At 38.0% G+C, this 23,584-nt stretch overlaps 1 protein-coding gene and 1 long non-coding RNA gene across 2 annotated transcripts in view; one reads left to right on the top strand and one right to left on the bottom strand.

Annotated features, from left to right (window-relative positions):
* GABRB1 (gamma-aminobutyric acid type A receptor subunit beta1) overlaps window positions 1–23,584 on the top strand; it is a 379,514-nt gene that overhangs the window by 195,358 nt on the left and 160,572 nt on the right. The gene's annotated exons all lie outside the window — the stretch shown is intronic.
* Window positions 9,560–16,964, bottom strand: LOC123596034. Its single transcript, XR_006711490.1, has 2 exons — window positions 16,648–16,964; window positions 9,560–10,301 (listed from the first exon to the last, which is right to left on the bottom strand). It is a non-coding gene; the product is annotated as an uncharacterized LOC123596034 (long non-coding RNA).

Below are 23,584 nucleotides of genomic sequence, written 5' to 3'. Positions count from 1 at the left end.
AGGACAGCTACACAGGGATTTTCAACTATATTTTTAGTGTTACAGATCTACAGTGGAGATAACTATATGTTTGTTATATTATTCTCTATTTTTTTTTCATTTCTTATATATAATAACAATAAATATTATTTGTGGTACCCTAGCATGGCAAGAAACAGCATTAATATCAGACCCTTATACCCGGTTGATGCCTGAGTTTCTTCAGGGTATAATCTGACACTTACCTGGGAGATAAAAACTCCCAACAGGAAAAGGAAGAGCTGTCTACTAGCCATAGACATCTTCTACCAACTCATGCCACCCTCTAGAATTGACCCAGAAACATGATTTTGAAGCAACTCATGAACAAATTCCGTGTTTGAGCCCTCAAGCTCAAGCATTGTTTCCATAAGCAAGTCATAGGAACTTTTTCCCATGCTTTTTTCATTTCCTTGTTGCTTTCTCTAGCTTACTTGTGCTCATGTCTGCTTCTCTTGCTTTGATAGGAAGTAGTGGTTATGTATTATTCATTTTTTAATCTCTCTTTTCTCCTTATTCCAAGGCTAATGGTATTTGATGTGTGTTTCATTCTAAAGTTTATGTACAATACACAATAAAACGATACCCCGCTATGTAATGCAAATGCCAAATCCTGCTAGGCTAGAGCAAAGTGTTCCTGAAGTGATGTTCCAGCTTGTACATCTGGGGCAAAGGCAGAAAAATAGACCTAAAATGTCTGCTTATAGAGATACCTCTATCACCATGCACTTTTCTTTTGTAAAAGTTAACATTAAAAGAAAGTGGAATCTATGGTCAATAGACTGGTTTCAAAACTTGGTTCTATGTATGATTAATGAGCCATTTGATCTCTGGAAAACTTTTAACAACCTCTTACTCTGATTCGTATTTCCTCATTTTAAAAAGAAGATTAATATTTGTGGGTTTCTCATGAGAATTAAATGAAACCAAATATGTAAATGTTGATAAAAAATATACTTTAAAATGTCTTATGATATGTTGTATAATTGTAGTGACCATGTCAAAATCTGATGATATAATATTAAAGTTCAATTCACTGAACATAATTCTATAAAGAGCTAGCTAAACCAACATGAAAGAGTCCTATTGCCTTCCAGACTTCCATTGCATTAAATGTGAGATCTGACACCCCCCACAGAAGTTAGGTACTGAAGTACCTAGCCTAGTACCTGGTGCCTAGCTAGGTACTCCACAGATGTATTACAGAGCACTATAAGAATTTTTTTGTTATTATTTATATTCTAACATTCTTCTGTTAATTGCCTTAGAAACCTTGTAAGCAACTATGCCTGAACTCATTCATTATAACTGGCCATTGTAAATTCTTTTGGACTCAGTGTTGTTCATATTTGCTTTGTGGCCCTCCTCTCAGTTCCCTCTTAGTCATTGTTCTTTGATAACAGTTCATTGAGAACATCAACCCTGTTCCTCACACTCCTCATTCCAGTGTCTGTCATTTCCATCTTATTTTATATTTAGGTATATCAATATGCCTAAAATTACTCTACCTTCCAAAACCAAAACCTATGAAAGCCTCCTCTCTAACTCAATCCACAAGCTATAGTTTTTATTTCTTCACTTCTTGATCTTACTCAATCTACTACTTCTTATCCACAGCGTGCTTTGATCTTGACCTCTTTCAGTTCTTTCAGAGGACCACATCCACTCAAGAATTATTTGTTTCCTTACGGAAGCCTAGATCTCATGGTCAATCATTTCAGAATTGCTTTTGTCAGAAACAGAGAATTCTTATATTCTAATTTTTTGCCCTGCCAGCCCTCCACTTCCCAACTGTGATTGGACCCATTATGTTATTCAAAACTCCTCTGTCCCAAATCACAAAATCCATCTTCAAAGCATGCTCCGAAGGGTCCCTCTCCTAAATAAACTTCTTCAACTGAGCTACCATCCCATTTTTTTCTTTAGACACTATATATTCCTCAACTTCTTTCAATCTGACCTCCCATTGCAAGATTTCTTGAATCTTTTATTTTTTTAATCTTTAAGATTTATTTAAATCCAAGCTAGTTAACATACAGTGTAATAATGATTTCAGGCATACAATTTAGTGATGCATCACTTACATATAACACCCAGTCATCATCCCAACAAGTGCCCTCCTTAATGCCCATCACCCATTTAGCCCATCCCCGTACCCACCTCCCTCCATCAACCTTCAGTTTGTTCTCTGTATCTTAAATCTTCTTTTAAAAAATGATTTACAAAGTTCTTCTACTCATCCAAACAACCTTTCCTTGATAGTTGATTACAACTGGGCACTTTCCTCCTTCTTCTTGTCTCTCCTGATCCCTCCACTTTGCATTCTCCTGATTCCTTCTGTTCAGTGAGGGCGTTCTTCATACGTATATTCTCCATCTTCTTCTGCAATTGCCTTAATGTGGAAATGTTATCTATCATCACAGGTTTACTAACTACCTCTCTACAGATGGTTCCCAAGTATATACTGCCAGCTTAGCCTCTTCTGTTTTTCCTGCTTCCTAATGGTTACCTCTCCAAAGAGGTTCTACCAGAAACAAAAATAAACATGCCCACAGCAGATCCTGAGTTCCTCTCAAAAACTGTCTTTCCAATTTCAATTAATGATATCACGAGTCTGATATTCAGATAGCTTGGAGTCTCATGCTTATCTTTCATTTCTGAATTCTAGTCTTGTTCCACAGTTCTGTGCATTAGATGTCTCCAATATCTGTGGAATCATTGCCCTCCTTTTGGATTTTGATGTCCCTTTTATCTATTATCTGGCTATTGTGATAATATGTTAACTCTTCTCCCTGCCCCTCGTGTGGTTCCCTCTCTCCAGTTAATCTAATCCTGCTGCTGAAGAGAACTTTTGACCTAAAGCATAGCTCTGATTTGACTGCTTCTTTCACTCAGAAAGCATCAGTTGTCTAGACATTACAATTTAAGTTATTTAATATGGAATTCAAGACTCCTCATGATCAGGATTCAATTTTTTTTCTTGACTCTATGCAACCGTAACTACTACAGAATAGTAGTTACATGCTCAGCTCTGGAATTCTGTAAACGTGGTTTCTGTCTTGGCTCTACTATTTTGTTGTTGCCAGAAATACTTACTAAGTACCTTAACACATTCCAGCAATTATTTGGGGGGCTGGAAATACACAAGTGAACAAGAGTACGAGGTTCCTGCTCTCACAGAACTTAATGCATTTTTAAAATTAGTATTTGTTAAGTGTGCCAAGAGTATCTACTACCATTTGGTTCCAGGAGATACAGCTGTGAATAAAACATACAAGTAAATGAATAAATAAATGGATGACGCAAACACATACAAATACGTATTATTATAATTAGTATCGAAGTTTGATAGGGTGTTCAGGCTCACCTGTCTAAAGAGCTGACACTTGGGTTGAGACCTAGCAGAGAGCATTCTAGCAGAGAGATCACAAGTGCAAATGTCATTGGCGAGAATGGCAAGAATGTGCTTGGCCTTGTTAGAAAAATAGGAAGGGACTCCGAGATGAAGAGTGCTGTGACTCTCTAGGCAAGTTTCTCTGAGCCTCAGGCTTCACCTCCGAAACAATGATATCAGTACTTTACTTCATAAAATGGTAGCGAGGGTGAGATGAAGTCATGCATGTGAAATGATTAAAGAGTATGGTAGTTCTTACCAGCTTTGATGAAACCACTTCACTAGACGTTCATTATACACTTCCCAGTGTCCAAAACTTTCTCCCCTCCCCTCTCCAGCATATCTATTATGCATGATGCTCCTTTCTTACAAAAGAAATTTCATTTTCCCTCCTCTTTATCTGTTAAAATAGCATCCATATTTCAACGTCTCTTCTATGAATGCTGCACTGATTTTGCCAGCCAAATGCATTTCTCATCTCTGGGCTCCCTTAATACTTTGTGAACATCTCCCCTCTGTGTGATCCAAATCACATTCCCCACTGCCTTATTTTCTCTACCAGATTCTGAGCTTATTTAGGATAAAACCAAGTGTTCAAATTTTGGTCCCCAGCCCCAGCAACCTACATGTGATGATGCCTTGCCCAATTATATAAATACTTGATAAATAGTTATCAAATGAATTGTTATTGAACTAATTCCATTCACTTTGAGCTTGGAAGTCGCACAGCTCAGTCCATAATACTCCATCTGTGGACCCCCGAAATTCATGTCCTTCTCTCATGCAAAATACATTAATACCTAAAAGATTTAACCTGTCCCAGTGTCAACTCTAAAGCTAAAATCTCTTCAAAATATCATCTAAATCAAGTTTGGATGAAACTCATGATTCATCACAAGGCAAAATTCTCCAGCTGTGAACCTTTGAAGCCAGACAAGTTATCTGCTTCTAAATTACAGTGGTGGGACAGGCACAGGATAGACTTCCATTCTAAAAGGGAGAATCTGGAAAGAAGAAAGGGTCATGGGTCCCACATGTGTGGAATATGCTACCTCCAGAAGGCAAAAACAGCCTACCAAGTATTTTCCTTCTTTCTCAGTGGTGAGAAATGTGAGATACAACAATCCCTTTAACTTTGAGTGGCACACCCTTGCATTCTAGGTTAAGAGATCCTTCAAACTTCATGTAGCAGCTACCTGGATATTTGTCACTCTATCATCCACCCTTTGGAGACTGTCTTACCAAAGTCTCCAAATTGCTGATTAACATGGTATAAATAGGACTGGACAGATGGAGAATTTGAATTGCGTAGTAATGACAACAGAGGCTTCGGCAAATTCCGCAGGATGATCAGAGTTGTATAGGCTTTCAGGGTTGACTGTACCCTCCCACAGCTGTGAGCAATTATCTGATGCCTCTGGTAAGGGGGCATAGCTTTGGGCCACACAGTTGACTTCAGTGAGGAGCAATTCCTGGAAAGAGACCTGTAGATGAGTCTTTTCGTCCTAAAGGAAGTTCTTTGCCATCCACCATAAAATCCATTACCATATGGATTAGTGCTTTTATTCCTAACAAAATATGAGATAACTACTTTTTTTTAAATAAGGCTGAATAACTTGTTTCAGACAATAAGGATAATAAGTTGCAATGCTGAAATCAAATCAGGGAGATTAGCACATGCTATCATATGATCTGATATTACATACTATCATATGACCTCACCACTATGTTATCATACCTATAAAGGAGAGAAAGAAAAGAAAAGAAAAGAGAAGAGAAGAAAAGAAAAGAAATTAATCCACATTCTCAAGGAAGGAATCAATATCAGATTAGTATCAGATATTTAATGAAACAAATGAACAGGATAATTTCCACATATTCTCAATAAAATGGTGTTCTTACCATGATGAATCTTTCCACAAGAGTCTCCTCCCACCTCAAACTCAAGAACCTTGTTTCAGGGTTAAGGCTGAGCTAACATGTTTGCTCATGGTGGACATGGTTTTATTAAGCTGCCTTTCAAGCCATGTAACACCAGGGATCTTAGGATCTTTCTCCAGGTGTAAAAGTGATTTGCAAATCCAGGCACTCTGCTCCACCCTTGGAGCTGACAATACTATTCAAACTTGCTGTGTCCCCCAGGATAGGAAACAGATGGCACATTCCAACTAGCCTATTTGGATAAAATCTAATCAAGGGACTCAGAAAAGGTGAGATAGAGTCTAGGGAAACCAACAGACACATGGTGTCTTACCTAGAACTACCAATAGTGAAGTCCCTTAAAAGAAGAGGTAAAGGAGAGAGTAGTAGCTTTATAGGAGGATCATCTGACATCAACAACCAAGGGGAGCCCACAGGAGGGAGCTGGAGTAACAGGTACCCCGACTTCACTGTCCTCCTATGTGTAGTCTTCTGCTTCTGCCTTCCATTAGCCAGACCCAAAAGGAAGCCAAAAGGCCACAAAGCCCTCTGTATAGTCCACATAGGATAGCATCCTGGGGCATGGAGGAAAATGGATAAAGGGTGGAGAGTAGGTCTGGAAGGGCAAATGGGAATATCAAACACACTTTCTAACTCTATTGTACTGTGCCTTAGGTATCATCAGTTTTGGTTTAATGGATCTCACAAGCCTGACCCAAGTAGATAACACAACTAGAACTCTCTTGTTTTCAGTATAGATGTATATATTCATAGTGTGGTGGAGAAAGAGGAAGGAGGACATATTAAGGAAAAGTAGAAGGAGTCTCTTAAAACTCCCGTACGTTACCCATAAGGAGACAATTGAAGTTACTATGCATTTAATTCAGGAACAAGTATCTGATAGTTGTGTTTCTTTAAGGGAATTATCCTTGACCAGAGATATTTATTACATAATGTTATAGAACATTGGTTCTTTCTGTCCTTGGATTCAACCCACTGAAACACTCTTTATCAGTGAGGCTGAGTCACAATGAGATTCTTGTAGACTAATGGAGTTGACAAGGCAAAGGCTAGAAGTCAGATTCATGTATGTGAGATGGAACAAATTATTTTACCCCTCAAATGAGCCCAATTTCTTCTCCAAATGGGTATAACAACATCAGTTGTCTGTAGAGTGCCAGGCACTGTGCGGGTGCAGTGGGTATTCATATACCCATTTTACAGATGAAGAAACTGACACTTAGAGAGGTGAAATAATTCCCACAGCTAATAAGTAGTAGATCTAGGATTGGAATCTAGTCTGTCCAACTTCAAAACTCTATGTCTTAATCACTATGTCAAACTCTAGTTCAAATGACTTTTGGGAAATTAAGTAAACTAAATTATTTGGAGTGTCTGACTCAAATGTGACAGATATATGAGGCTGAATGCATGTTTGCTGAAAGAAGTTGAATGAAAGAATGAAATTCACGCTGAATGCCCACTAGGTATTTTTATAGTTTATTTTATAAGAAAGGCCCAGTGTATGTTAAGGATAGGAGACAGAGAGAGAAGTAATATTTGTCACTGACTGAACCACATGCATTAGATATGCAAAGGTTATTGAATGGCTTGTGTGACATCCAAGTATCAGATAATTCTATATTGATTTCTAGAAAGAAAATGAGAATGTCCAAGCAAAAATGGAGTTTCAATAACCATATCTGTGGTATGCTGAATATAACGTCCCCTCAAAGGTAAAGTCACTTCCTCATCCTTGGAACCTGTGTACATTACCTTATGTGGCAAAAGTGTAAATATTACTTTATAATGCAAACAATGCGACTAAGTTAAAAATTATAAGAGTTGCTTATCTTGGCACAGAGGTGGACCCAAATGTAATCACATGTATCCTTAAGAGAGAGAAGCAGAGGACATTTTGAGATAGACACACATAGAGAAAAAGGTGATGTGAAAACAAGGGCAGATAATTGGAGTGATCCAGCCATAAGTTTAAATATCTATTTATTTTTGAGAGGGAAAGAGTTGGGGAGAGGCAGACAGTGGATCTGAAGTGGGATCGTGCTGAGAGTAGTGAGCCTAATGTGGGGCTTGAACTCACAAACCATGAGATCAGGAGCTGAGCTGAAGTTGGTGGCTCAAGTGACTGAGCCACCCTGGTGCCCCAGTGCAGCCATAGGTTTAAAAATGCTTACCTTCAGAAGTCACCAGAAACTGGAAGAGACAAGGAGGGGATTCTCCACTGGCTTCTGGAGGGAGTGTGGCCCTGCCACAACACCTTGGTTTTAGGAATTTGGCCTCCAGAACTGTAGGGAATAAATTTCTGTTGTTTTAAGCCTCCAAATGTGTGGTAATTTGTTGCAACAGCAATAGAAAATGAATACAATGTGCTTACAAGTGATACTTTATTGGATTGTACTAGCTTTCAAAGGAAACAATTGGCAAAATAAATTATTGCCACTATAGTAAAGCCTGAAGTCTACAGAAAAAAATTATTGTTATAAAAATAAGGAAACCCCAACATTTTGTTGAAGACCTACTTTTCATTTCCCCAAAGCCTCAAAGCTAGCTAAGAGAGAGAGGGTGTTGCCAATGAATTATGTGAGCGTGTGGTGTGGGGGAGGGTTAGGTGACAGGAAGGAAGAAAGCTGAGTCTGGAAGTGGGCACTGTCACTGGGGAGCTAAATGCTGCTGGAGGGGATGCCCACTGGATCTTCCCATAAACCACAACTTGGAGCACAATGCCATGATTACCTCAGAAAATGATTTAAAGGAAAAAAAAAAAAAAAAGACCACTCAAATCCATGCACAGAAGTAAGAAGGAACTCTAATCATTTCAGTGAAAGGGTTTTTTTTTGACAGATATGGTAGTGGGGAGACAGAGTATATTTAATGCACTCCCCACCCCTTGGAAGAGCAAAAAGTTCAGTGATTATGACAGGTTTGGTTCCAGGCCAGAGAGATATCCTTTGAGGGAAGTGACCAGGATCACAGTTCAATGGGTCAAATCAAAGAAGGCATGAACACCAATGCCTAACATCGAACTTGTTGTGTATTTTCTCTCATGCATCTCTGTTCTCCCACAATAATGTGAAGACTGGGGTCCATTCCATTGATTAAAAATCCCAGTGTCTAGGGGCACCTGGGTGGCTGAGTCAGTTGAGCATCTGACTCTTGATCTCAGCTCAGTCTTGATCTCAGAGTCGTGAGTTCAAGCCCTACACTGGGTGTAGATCCTACCTAAAAAAAGAAAAGAAAGAGAAGAAGAGAAAGAAGAGAAAGAAGAGAAGAGAAGAGAAGAGAAGAGAAGAGAAGAGAAGAGAAGAGAAAAGAAAGAAAAGAAAAGAAAAGAAAAGAAAAGAAAAGAAAAGAAAAGAAAAGAAAAGAAAAGAAAAAAAATCCTAGCATCTAAACAATGCCTGGAACATGGTGAGTATTCACCAATTGTTTGTTGAAAGAATAAACTTCCAGTGAAACCCACCTTGGGCATTTATGCTATTGGAGAAGGGTCCGTTATATGGAATTTGGCCTTCATTGTCTTAGGAACACATACTGAATATCCCATGGAAGGCAGCCAAAGAGATGCCCAATTTCATATAATAGACCCTCATTTGAGGCTTCAGTCAGACTGGGACTCTTGTCAGGGCTGGAATTATAAAGTAAAGAGGCTTTAAGGTCTTCCATACCTACCAATTCAGTCTGAAGTTAGAAACTGTGGGGCTAGGGATAAGGTTCAAAATGTTGCACCAGAAGCAGAAATTCTTGAGTCCCAATCCTTTGTTCCTTCCTAAAGCCACACAGGCACTGGTGAGGCTTTAGAAGCTACTGGAAAATTCATAGCAATTAACTAACAATTAAGGCATTTGTATTAAAACAACAGTGAATGATGTTTGGTAAAATTGATTTTTCCATAAGAGAAGTTTAAAATAAATTAGCTATTTCAAGAGAATCATGGCTGTCAGCAAATAGAAATGTCATATGCTTAACTCAAATCACAGTAATGCTCTGTGTTAGTCATCTGACTTCTTTGGGTCTCCGTTCGTTCATTTGTAAAAGGAGGAGATTGAAAAAAATAATTATACCCATGTCATAATCACCAATGGTCTAGCAACCTATGACTCAATCACTAAAAGCTGGAAATGTTCTGCTTCTATGATGATAAATCACTTCCTTAGTGCTGTAAATGTACTTAGAAGCAAATAAAAATTTACTGGATAGCAGTGGAAATTAGTCTATTATATGGTGCTTTTTATTATTGGAAAACACAAAATAACAATGCAGCCATTACCTAGGAAGTGGGGACCCTTGAAGACAGACAAATCTAATGAATTTGAGGGACCAGGTTAGCTTTTTGTATTGACCAGAGAGATACTGTGAGCTCTTTGAGTACATGAACTGTGTTTACACCATGCCTGGAACATAATGGTAGGTACTCATGCCCTCTGTGAAAGCCTATTGTTAGGCCTTTATTTCCAGACACAGACATGATGAGGAAAATCACAATTATCTGTAAATTTTTGGCATTGTATCCATGTTCAACTCTGTTGGAGTTTCAATAAAGGTTTTCCAAGGCAACAAACTGATGATGCTCATAATTACAGTTAGTACATTGTATTTTTAAAATACTGTATCCAAGTTCCAAGTATCTTTAAACCCTTCCTGTAGAGCTTCTTATTCTTTCCAACAGTTGCCTACAAAATAGTAGGTTATTATCCTTCTAGCCTACAGATAGAGGAAGCAAATTATAAACATGACCGTACATTGGGGTTTTGTCCAGGGTATTAAAGTTAACTTCTGTATCACCTGTCCCAACAGTCAGTGTCAGGGTCAAGGTCCTTCCTGGTGCTTTAAACAATTGTCCAACTCTAAACTTTTCTTCACAGCCTCACACACAGCAGTCATGAGCTGGGTCCTCAAGGATGATAATATTGACTTCTGATATTTCTTTCATGGAGATCAACAGGAACTCCTAAAGTTCAAATTCAGATAACTATTTTTAATTCTCATTCTATTTAGGCACATCTTAGATATTTACATATTTATGTATTTTCCCTGTTCTTTGGCTTTTGAGATAGAACTTTCGTACGTCTTCTCTTTATTTTATTGACTGTATTTCACCCTCTAGCAATCCTTCAAATTTTAATCTTCTCCAGGTTCCTATACCAACTTTTCTCATTTGGCCCATCAGCGATCCCCTACTCTTGTGACTTTGAAAAAAAAAAATTTTTTTTTTTTTTTTTTTTGCTGAAAACTTTGACCCATCATCTGACCCCAAACTCAATTACACATATTCCCATCTGGACTCCCTGCACTTACCTCACATCTTAAGTTCTAAGATGGAACTTGTAGTCTTCCCTTGTAAGTCTGCTTCATCTTCAACATGATACACTTCCACTATCCCCCCCCCCACATCATTCCAACATCTTCATCAGACTAACTCTACTTCTAGAGGTAGAAGTTATCAAATTCTTCAGATTCCCCTTTGAAAAATGCTTCTCTAATTCCTTTTCTTGTCTCCATGCCTACTTCCTTTGCCATAACTCAGATTATCACCACCTTTTTTGTGTGCTTTTATAACTCTACTCTTCTTCCTACTGTTTCCCTCCCTACTTTTGACCATTCTCTGTATTGCTGCCAGAGTCCCTTCCCTCCAAAATGACGCTAACCGTATTTCTCTCTTACTTGAAAACTTCGCTGAGCCTCCAGAACCTTCGATAATTTGAAATAAAATTCTCACTCCTGCACTGATATGAATGGGTTGACAATCTTGTTCCAACTCCTTTCTGGCAACATCTTTTGCTTCTCTTTGCAAACACTTAGTGCTACTGGCATTGAGCTTCCTTACTCCCTTCTCATATCCAAATCTTTTCAAGATTCTATTTCTTTTAACATATTCTTTTTTCATGATGTATGTAACTTCTCAATAAAATAGTTTCTTATTTGGGGCACCTGGGTGGCTCAGTCTGTGAAGCGTCTGACACTTGATTTCAGCTCAGGTCATGATCTCACAGTTCGTGAGATCAAGCCCCACATCAGCTCTGCACTGACAGCATGGGGCCTGTTTGGGATTCTCTCTCCCTCTCTCTCTGTGCCTCTCCTCCATGCTATCTCTCTCATTCCCTCAAAATAAATAAATATTTTTAAAAATAAAGTATTTCTTATTTTTTGAGGATTGATTAGTTGCTCCTGTTCTCAGAGACTTTGGATCTTATGTATATAAGTACCATGTACTATACTATAATTTTTCAATTTATGTCAGTTCACACCACTAGACTATATTATCAATTTTTAGGTACAAGATTCTTGACAAATCCAAAAAATGGAACATAATATGCCGTACATTTTAGCAATTATGTGCTAAATACATATTGTGGTGTTTTTTTGTTTTCTTTTTAAAAGCTGTAGTTTTAAATCGTGCAAATGCTAAGCATACCAGACATTGATAGCTTATAAACTTTGGGGAAAAGTATTTAACTGCCAGTCATGAAACTGCATATAACATCACTAACGTACTATTGAAGAATAAACTCCACTGTCTTGTGTTCTTCCCTAGAATATTCACTTTTTGAAACCTATGGTGTGACAAAGTAATAAGAAAAATATGATCCTAGAACATTCTTTTCACTGGTTTTAACAGAAGATTTCCTTGAGAGTGATGAATTACTTTGAATGCAGGCTATGCAGTTGTTCATAAGACCTTAATAAAACTTAAAAGTTCTAAAGCATAATGCAGTGTTTCATCACTCTGAAATATGGCAGGGACTCCATCACTTTAGGGTTTGTTATGCTTCCCCAAGTTCAAAAACAAATACTCTATTGTATTACCTTGGCTTCATTATTTGAAAAAATTCTATTGTCTACTACTTTTATAAAAATTTTTATTGCTTTCCTTGTTTTGTAAGACTTTGTTGATGTTAAGATTGCTGGCTTAAACTTGTGACCTAATTCAGAGCATTTTAAAAGGAAGAAAAAATTCTCCCTTTAGTAACATCTTTGATCTGAACAGGTTTTGATATTGCCACACACACAATTGAAATTCTCCTTTCATTCTATCAACATAGCCAGATTTGGGCATAAATATTGGTGTTGCTACATTCCCTATTTTCAATTTGTTCTTAAGCAGCAAACAGTCATTGAGAAAGTGCAAATGAGAACTATGGGTAAGGTCTTTGGAAACATGGAAAAAGGAACAATTCATTCTGACTGAACATAATGGAAGATAAACATCTTATCTTAAAAGTCAATATAATTAAACTGCACTACTTTATTTGATAAATGGAATAAAATACCAATCCAGTTTTCATAGGATATTCTAAGACACTTTAAAGGTAAACATCTTCAAAACCATTTATATATTAATGCATAAGCAGCAGGCAAGAAGCATGAAGAAGATAAAGCTAAATAGATAGACAGACAGACATAGCTACACACAGGTGATTGATGATAGACTTGCTTATTAATTTTACAAAAGTTTTAACACAACAACTCCAAATGTTGTTAGACTTTTAAAAATCAGGAGTAAACACTCAATGGAATAAAAATTGGGGTTTTAAAATATATTTATTCTTTATGACCATTTGAGCAAAGAACAACATAACGGTGGGTAATTTTTCATAGTTTTTTGCCTAATTAGATATTCTTATAAAGAGTCATGAATTTGGACTTATATTTCACATTTTACACTGCAATAACTACTGAATCAAAGAACATATAACATTTTGTAAAATATAAAAAGAAGCATAATAGCACATTTAAATATGAAGAAAGAGAAATTCAGGCCATTCAAAGAATGAAGATTATTAGAGACAAAATATGCCTGACCATACAAAGATAAGTTTTTATAAGCCAAAATGCAGTAAACTTAAAATAGCAGAATTAGGAAAATATAACAAATGAACATAATAGATAAACACTTGCTATTGGAAATATATATAAAACTGAGATTAATAGATATGGTCAGTATACAGATTCTGTTTAAGAAATGATCAAAAAATAATACACAAATGGAGAAATACAGGAAGTTAGCTAGTATTTGAGAAATCTACCTCCATTCTAACAAAAAAAAAAATTAACTCCATTAAATGATTTTAGAAGCATTGTACTTTGATTTTAAAAAAGTGATTTTTTAACAAACCCTAGTGTTGGTGAAGATGTAACAGAAAAGGTAGTCCTATAAATGTCATTTGAAAATGAATAATGTCAGCCCTTTAAAAGTAATATGGCATTAGAATAGGCTCTGAGAATTCACTTATGGCCTCTGAATAGCTCCATTTCAGCGAAATAAACTGAGAATGGAAAACTAAAATAATTCATTTATTCTGAATGCAAAATTGAAAACATTATAAGTTCTGAAAAGTAATGGAATGGTTAAGTAAAGAGTCTATTAATAAAATGCTATCATATAAAGTAATCAATATGTGAGCTATGACAGTGCTAGGAAATGTTAACATAAAATTTTATTAAGAGTAAAAGGCTCATTAGACCAGACGGAATGAACAGACATATGCAGAACATTCCATCCAAGAGCAACACAATACAGATTTTTCTCAAGTGCAGATGGAACATTCTCCAGGATAGATTATACGTGAAACCACAACACAAGTCTTAACAAATTTAAGAAGATTGAAAGTATATCAAGCATTCCTTTTAAACCATAATGGTATGAAACTAGAAATCAGTTACAGAAAGCAAGCTAGAAAATTCACAAAAATGTGGAGATTAAACAATATCCAAAATTGAAGAGGTAGAAGCCTCAATGTAAATATCAAACAGATGCCAATGTTTTGATTGTCCTAATTCTTTTCTCAAAAGGGGAAACATGAGCTAAAAACTAAGCAGACATGGAGTCCTCAGCTCTGGTGGGAAGAGTGTGAGAAACATCAGTTGGGGACATAAGTTCACGGTCATTGACCAAATTGTGGCTCAGAGTATTTTATTTTTCTGGCACAGCTTTTGTTTTATTTGTTATTGTTTTGTTTTGTCCTGTCATGACGTAATTTTTAACCTTTGAATTGAATTATGACATAGACTAAAACAGTAAAATGCAGACATAGAGTAAAACCAATATTAAATGTTCAGTTCGATGCAGTTTTACAAATCTGTACATCCATGTATCTACCCCAGATCAAGATGTTGAGTAATTTTCAACATCCTAGATGATTCTTTGTAACCCTTTCCAAACAATACCCCAGCCCAAAAAATAACCATTATTCTGACTTCTGTCATCATCTATTGGTTTTGCTTGTTCTCAAACTTTACATAAGTCAAATCACATGGTCTTTTTAAAAAAATTTTTTAATGTTTATTTATTTTTGAGAGAGTGAGAGACAGAGCATGAGCAGGGGAGGGGCAGAGAGAGAGACACACAGACTCAGAAGCAGGCTCCAGGATGTCAGTACAGAGCCCGATGTGGGGCTCGAACTCACAAACTGTGAGATCATGACCTGAGCCAAAGTTGGACACCCCACCGACTGAACCACCCAGGCGCCCCAAATCACACAGTCTTTAATCCTTTGCATGTGTTTTCTTTCAAATCAGCATAACATCTGTGAGGGTCATTCATGTTATTGAATGTATCAGTACTTCATTTTTATGGCTGTGTAATATTCCGTTGTATGAATATACCACGTTTTAATTATCCATTTTCCTATTACTGGATTTCTTTGGGCTACTTCCCAGATTTTGGTAGTTATAAATAAATTTGCTTCTAAATGACTTTCGGTGAACATACACAGTCGTACCTCTTGGATAGATACATAGGAACAGAATGGCTGAGATGAGGGCTAGGCGTGTGTTTTGCTTCGGTAGATTCTGGCACATTTGGGAGAAAAATGAATTAGCAATGGGCCTGTGCAGTTAGCAACGGGCCCTATCACCTCTGCAGCCTTATTTATCTGTGTTGCTTGGTCCAGAAGGGCTTTTCGTTTGCAACCTCTGCCAGAAAAAGAACTTAGCACACTGATTCATTTGAAATTATAAACGTCAAATTTCCAGTGGTAATGGCTTTTAAGTATTTCAGTCAAAGAAAGGCAGAATCGTTAAAGTACAGTCAACCCATCTTCTCAAAGGTTACTTCAAAGTCAAGAGCAGTCGTTGTTTTTCACGTTCCCGGCGATGCGCGCAGGGTATACAGTGTCCCGCGCTCTCCAGCCTTCCTGGCTCAGCATTCAGCCTTGCGCTCTGTGCCCGGGCTCTGCCTTATGAGCTGCCTAATTGGCCGTGCTCACTTCGTACGGCCACAGGGCTCAGCGCTCGGGCCAAGGCAATCATCTTTGAGCACATTTCTACTACAAGGATCTTTCCTTTTCTTGTATTTCACTTAATAAAATTAGTCACTACACATGGTGGATTAGCAGCCGCTCAGCTTCCTCGGATTTACATGAATTTATTCTCAGTGGAGAGATCAAGAGGCAATTTATTCAGTTCCTGGCCTTGTTAGGAGTTCCCATCATCCAACCCTGCAGCTCTGTCTGAATAGCATGTTTGTGATTATTTATTATTTGGGATGATTCTTCCCACTTTTGCAGGCAGCTACTAGGAGATCATTTCCTGATTCGAAATTTTTCTGAGCTGGTTTTAAAAGAGCAAGAGGGAGCAAGAGAATAAAAGGTGTAAGTTCTTAATAGTGGGCTTAAATGTCAAAATTTTGACTGAGCACAGAACTCCTGAAGCCTTTATTTTTGACAAAGTGATTAGCAGGATATTTCTCCATGCGATAAGAGCTGTGCTTTCAAGTAGACTGTATCTATACATTGTGCATGCATAGTTAATAAGTGGAGGGTTCAGTTTTTCAGGAGTGGTAGAAATTAGCATTGTACTGGCCTACAACTACAGCGAGAGAAGAGGCAGTCTTTCTGGACATCTAGACCAAATGGAAGCTAAACAGGAGGGAAGATCTAATCGTGTACAACCATCCTTGCTCCTTTCATGTCCAGAGATATTTTTGTAGCTCCACAGTTGAAAAGAGCTGCATCTGAAATCACCAAGAGCTTGAATGTAAAGATACCTTTTCTTTCTGGTTTCTGCATATATGAAGAGGCTAGGCAAGTAATTTACAAGTTCAGTGGCTTTTTTTTTTTAAGTTTATTTATTTATTTCAAAAAAGAGATAGCACAAGTCGGGGAGGGGCCGAGAGGGAGAGGGAGAGAGAATCCCAAGCAGGCTTCCACGCTGCCATTGCAGAGCCGTATGTGGGGCTCAAACCCATGAAGCTAAAGGATCATCACCTGAGCTGAAACCAAGAGTCGGATGCTTAACTGACTGAGCCACCCCGAGGACCCAAGTAATTTACATATTCAATGCCTTATTCTTCTCACCTGTAAAATGAGCATGACAGCAATACCAATCTCAAAGGACTCTGGGTGGGATTAAGTGGAATCAGGCCTTGCAGGAGCACAGCACTTGGTGGCATTTGCTAATATCCACTTTCATCATTATTGTGACTGTTCTTGTACTTGCTTTCTTCTCCTTCTCCCTCATCCTACTCCTGTTCTTCCTCCTCCAGCCTCCAAGTCCTAGGTAAAAGAACCACAAACTGTACATTAAGCTAGCCTCTGTGATTAGAAAGAGCCACTGAAAACCCAGATGTCTACACGCTAGCCTTCTTTTGTTATTGTTGTAGGTAATACATCAGCGTTCGCCATTTCCCTTGCAGATCAGTTTCAGAATTTTGCAGTTCAAAAAGCTATTTCTTCTTGTGTTTTAGCTGTGCAGCCTCATTTGTAGCTTTACAGGTTATCCTCCCAGTGAAAGAAACTGAAAATCTGTGTACAGTGACTTCTTATGGTGGGTGGCAACAATACAGCTTTCATACTGAAAATTACTTTTTCTTCTTTTTTCTCCAAAGTGATTTGGGCTCAGAGGAAAGGTGCTAAAATATCGTAGGATAAGGTTGGTATGTTCATTCCTCCCTCCTTTTGCCACGTTAGAGAATGTTAGCCAGCTTAAGGGATTATTATACATTAGCACTGACTGATGAGAGGAATGTCGAGGTCATGTGGTCTTGCCCACAGTTCTGTGGGAGAAAATCACACACGTGCCTACCTGACCGTGAAGTTAGCAGACTGGCACACTGTAGGTGTGCTCTCACCTTGACCCTCTGTATGCTCCAAGCTTGCATCACCCTGTAGAAAATTTTCACCAGCAATCTTCGCTCGCCATCAACACCCTTACTGGAATGTTGGTAATCGTTGGCTTAACTTCTTATCTCTTAGATGCTGGAATCAAACTCCCAGAAAGGTCACCTCCTCATCCACCTAGCAATGCCCAAGGGTTCCTAAACTTTTACCTCCAAATTCCCCTTGCAGACTAGGAAACATGAATTACGAAGACACTTTTTAATGTTTGTATAACACATATCTTATTTCCGTTGATTATACAGAAAGTATGGGCTTGCCTCCTTGAGAGTTTTAAACATACTATTCTCTGTAAGAAATTTCATAGGCTATCTTCACTTAATTTTTTTTTCTGCATCCAGTATGCTAAAGTGTAAAAGTGCACTATTTTCTAATATAACCAAGTAATAAAAAATGGATCAAGTGCCCAGTATTAACATTTTACAGGTAGCCTATCATTTTTGCTTTCTAATTCCAAGTTCTCAGTTACTCAGGGAGAGATGTGGAGATGCTGATGTTCAATTATTCCGCTTTTAAGACAGTCACGTAAGGAATTGCCAATTTTCCTTGCTCCCTGGAAAACTTTTTAGGGAATCTGGATGTTACTAAGGGATTGGAAAAGAAGAGGGAGCAAGATTTATATACCTCCAGAAAATCGGGGCAGTGAGAGCTGGCTGCAATAGACAGCAGTCTACACACACAGTAGCCAACAATATGACACGGCTCCGTGAGACCAGACAGAGAGCTACATGTGCAACAAGGAAAGTAGTTGATAAGATCTAAAACATGATGACACAAAATTCCCAAATACTTGAGCTGGCCCACGAGGGTACCGTGTTGAGTTTTAACCACCATATTTTTACATTTGGCACCATGAAGAGCATTGTGCATGCTCTGGTCTTTCCATTGAAAGAGAGAGAGAAACAGAGAGAGACAGAGAGGCAGAGTCAGCACAGTAATTCTCTGAAGGAATATCTAAGAGACTATTACCAGTGGTTGCCTTTGCTTTTAATTGTATACATTTATTTACTGTTCAGATTCCTTACCATGTCTACAAAACTATCTTTATTAAAAATAAAATTGAGAGATTTTTTTTTAATGTTTTATTTATTTTTGACAGAGAGAGAGCACGAGTGGGTGAGGGGCAGAGAGAGAGGGAGACACAGAATCCAAAGTAGGCGCCAGGCTCTGAGCTGTCAGCACAGAGCCCAACACAGGGCTTGAACTCTCAAACTGTGAGATCATGACCTGAGCTGAAGTCGGACGCTCAACTGACTGAGCCACCCAGGCACCCCAAAATTGAGAGATTTTTTAAAATCACTTGGAGAAATTCAAAAAGGTGCTAACAAAAAGAATAATAATAATACCAAACACCTTTGTAGTGCTTGATATATACCAGACACTGCTCTAAGAACTTAACATAGATTGGCTGTTTGGGGTGCCTGGGTGGCTCAGTTGGTTAAGCGTCTGACTTCGGCTCAGGTCATGATCTCACGGTTCGAGCCCTGTGTTAGGCTCTGTACTGACCACTCAGAGCCTGGATCCTGCTTGGAATTCTGTGTCTCCCTCTCTCTCTGCCCCTCCCCCACTCATGCTCTCTCTCGCTCTCAAAAATAAATAATAAATATATTTTTTTAATTTTAAATATATATAGAGAGACTGGCCATTTAATTCTCATAATAACCTTATCATACCATTTTACAGATGAGCAAAGTGATGTACAAAGAGGCTAAGTAACTTGACCCAAGTCAAATGGAAACCATGATTTAAAACAAGGCAGTGCAGCTCCAGGTTCTGGGCTATTAAACAAATATACCGTAAAGTAATTAAGTTAAAGGAAGAAGGCTGAAAGATAGTGTGATTTTTATCTGTATGCATATGAGAAATTTAAAAAGGTAGGGAAGTTTGTTAGTTGCTTAGGTCCACAGAGAACCCCATTCGTAAAACATAAGCTCTAATTAAAGCAGAAAGAAATGAAATTTAGTATTTGAAAGAACTTGACTTCAGTTGAAGAAACTCTGGAATGGCAAAACAGGAAGATGACTTTGAAAACATGGGTTTCTTTATTATTAAAAATATCTCTGTAGGGTAATTACTGTAATTAAACTTTCCATCTTCACCATTACCATTGTCTTCTTTGTAATCTAATATCTCTCCATCTCTAATTCCATTTCCTTACTCTTATTTACAAATTGTTCCCCTCCACCGATCAAGTATATTCAAATGCCTTAAGGGGTACTAACTTGAACACTATCCACCCTCCTTTATTACAGTAACAATTTCATTTGATTGGCCCCATTACTCCTATAAGGATGAAATTAAGATGATTAAATAAAACATATAAAACGAATCATTAGGGTAGTCTATGTGAAGTTCATACAGGAAAACTAATGGAGATTTTTGAGTTTCACTTTCTTAGGACACAATTTTCCAGTACATAAGGAAAAGGCCATAATAGTCATGTTTTCCAAAGAAATGTCATAATGAAATTTCTTTAGTGAAATAGCTAATGGACTGGTAATTGTGTACTTTATTGAATATGCCAGTACTTATCATTAATGTGATCCATAAAATGAATAGTATCTCTTACTTTATTGAGATTAGAGTAGCAAATGAGCTAACAATGCTTGCAAATTAAAATCTAGGCTATAGCACTGACAATGGGGGGGGGGCATCTTATTTTAAAAAGAAGGAAAGTATTGAAACTTTAAAGTGGTGATTTTGTAAATGTGGTAGATCATTTTCTCTCTGAGTTGTGACTAAGGTCCATGATCAAGAAGATTGAATCTTGCCATTTCTGCGCCAGAGAATCCACTATCACAGAACCTCCGTACCTTTAGTGAGAGATCAAATTAGGGAGGCTTTCTCAGGAGTCCTGATATCCCTTATGCCCACTCCATCATACATTCACCAGTCCCACAAAGTGCGCATGACATTTTTCTCTTGCTGGAATGTATGTGATGGAAGATGCTCTCATTCGCACAAAATAGATTGTAATTTTTGCACAATTCCTTGCCCCAAACCTATATTGCCCACCTTCCCCTCCTCCCTTTACCAAAGCACAATGAAATGCCAAAATCTGGAAGAAACATTATTATATAGATAACCTTGATTCCTTCTCAATGTATGCAAGGATAATTCATAAATAAAACCTATTATAGGTATTTTAAACCGTATTTGTAGCAAACCCATACCTAATCAGTGTGAAAGAAATAGTCTGTCATGACACTGTGGGAAAGAACTGACACTGGACCATGTCATAGTAAGTCTGCCATTTGCCTAGTGACTAATTGAAATTATACATCATTGCCTACAAGACAAAAATGTTCTCCTTTCTCGCTGTTCTTTGTTTGAATTAAAAAGGGAATCCTTGAGAGAAAAATAGAGGCAATTTCTTTCTCTGTGTTTCAAAGACAATATGATGTTTAAGTATCTGATCTTGGAGGTCAGGCAGACCTGAGTTCCAATCCTGGCTCTGCTATTTGCTAGATTTGTAATCCTGAACAAGTTACATAACGCTTTTGAGTTTTGGTTTCTTCATCTACAAAATGAAGCCCATTAAACAGAGTCAAATCATTAACTGTTATTAGTAGGAGAAGAAGTAGTTATTCATCATTGTCTGGCACATTTTCAGGAAAAATCTGATTACATAAAAGTTCCTTCCTTTCTCCTAAAAACTTCATCAACCTTTCTGAATAAATATTTGTAGAAAAACTTTTCCCAAAAAGTCACCATGAGAATTAGTTTCATTCTTTTCAAACATGGTGGTCATATAAACAAATAGTTATTTAGATTCAGGGGAACTAAACTTAATTTGTTTCAAGTAATCAGCAGGTCAATCCTGGAGTCTTTGCCGCTTAAAATGAGTCTTGAAGATGAAATAAGTAGAATTGCCATTCCAGGAAGAGACTCCCAGCATAACCCAAGATGAAGAGGCATAGCAATGGATCTCAAAATTGAATGTGTCCCAGAATGACCAGGAGACTTTGTTAAAACAAATTTTTGGACCTCAGCCCCAGAGTTCCTGGTTAAATAAGTTTCAGATAAAGCCCAAGAATTCACTGTTCTAATGATTTCTAGTTGACTCTGATTCCACCGGCCTGGGGCCACATTCTGAGAAGCATTGGAACAGGATGATGTAATGGGGGACTGCAGAGACTGTGCTTTGTTACTGATGAAGTGGTTCAATGAGCACATAGCCAGAGATGGACCAGAAGAGACAGATAGAACCCAGATCATGAAGCAACTTGGACATCTACTGAGGGATAGAAGTTTAGTCCAAGGCCCAATTTGGAAGGATCACTGCTATAGGAATAGATTGGGGAGTGGGAAGCCTGAGGCCTAGTTGGTCAGTTGAGAAGTTGGTGTAATCATCCAAGGGAGAGATGCTGGGGCTTGAGTTAAGTCAACGTGGGAACAAAGATGAAACAGACAGAGCTTGATGATGTATGTGGTAAAAGGATGGAAGGAGCCTGGTTTGAAGATGCTCTTCAAGGACTCAATCCATAATGAACTATGTAAACTATAATAGTTCTAATTATATGTCAGAAATTGTTTTTTAATTACTCCAGATATTTAAATCCATAATAAAATAGAACAGGTTTGAAAAAATGTAATATGTTCCAACCATTTTAGCAATCGCTACCCATTTAGTAAACGATTACCAAAGTATAACAATGATAGTAGTGTGGAGTTTCCTCAAAAAATTAAAAATAGATCTACCCTATGACCCAGCAATAGCACTGCTAGGAATTTACCCAAGGGATACAGGAGTACTGATGCATAGGGGCGCTTGGACCCCAATGTTTATAGCAGCACTTTCAACAATAGCCAAATTATGGAAAGAGCCTAAATGTCCATCAACTGATGAATGGATAAAGAAATTGTGGTTTATATACACAATGGAATACTACTTGGCAATGAGAAAGAATGAAATCTGGCCATTTGTAGCAACGTGGATGGAACTGGAGAGTATTATGCTAAGTGAAATAAGTCAGGCAGAGAAAGACAGATACCTTATGTTTTCATTCCTATGTGGATCCTGAGAAAATTAGCAGAAGGCCAGGGGGAAGGGGAAGGAAGATAAAAAGAGTTACAGAGAGGGAAGGAGGCAAACCATAAGAGACTCTTAAATACTGAGAACAAACTGAGGGTTGATGGGGCATGGGGGAGAGGGGAAAGTGGGTGATGGGCATCGAGGAGGGCACCTGTTGGGATGAGCACTGGGTGTTGAATGGAAACCAATTTGACAATAAATTGTGTGTGTGTGTGTGTGTGTGTGTGTACACAATGATAGTTAATGTGTATTTAGTGCTTGCTTTGCACTAGGAACTCTCCTGCACACTCAGTATTTTACTTAATTCTCACCACACTCTAGAGTGGGCACTATGATTAGCCCCACCTTACAGATGTGGAAACAAGGCTCATAAGTTAGATCATTTCCTGTTTCAGACAGCTTTCATGTGCCCCTCCAAAGCCACTCCCCATTCTTTTCTATCTGCTTTCTGCCATAGGAACCTGACCTGTGTGTACAAGCTTCCATGTGGGTTTAGCCAATAGGAGAGAACCTGGCAGGAGACCAGAGGTAGGGAACAGAGTGAGGTCAGATTTTATTCCCTCCACACATGTTGTCTCACACTGGCTATGTTCCTCAACAAAATGCCATAGATCTCTGAATGTGGCCCTGTCTACACAGCTTTCTCCTTCCTGGTTCCAGAAACTAATTTTTCTCCTCTTCCTTTTGGGTTTAGGAGTAGTAACACCTCTTCTGTTCCTATGACCAAGGTACCACACTAGCTGTTGTAGTTTTCTTGCAAAATGCTTACACTTTTAAATGAGTCCCTTTATGACAATATCACTAAATTATCCCACATTGAACAGTCAAGGAATATAGGGAAAGGGTATAGGAGGCAGGGATTCAAAATCCCACAGTCTGACTTTAGACACCAAGTTCCTAGAGTCTGCTGAAGTTGGGGAGAGGGAAGGAGAAAAGCTTGATCAGTAGTGTCTTTTCTCCTGTATTTTGGAACTGAATCTAGACAAAGGCAAAGAACCATCTGGTTAAATAGATTTCTACAAATCAAGAAAAGCTAAGAGTCCGAAAAAAGATTAGTGAAAAATCTATTCCTTGTCCTTTTGA

Source organism: Leopardus geoffroyi, chromosome B1 (genome assembly GCF_018350155.1).
Source record: "Leopardus geoffroyi isolate Oge1 chromosome B1, O.geoffroyi_Oge1_pat1.0, whole genome shotgun sequence".
Taxonomy (NCBI): domain Eukaryota; kingdom Metazoa; phylum Chordata; class Mammalia; order Carnivora; family Felidae; genus Leopardus; species Leopardus geoffroyi.
This window is presented reverse-complemented; position numbering and strand designations above follow the sequence as displayed.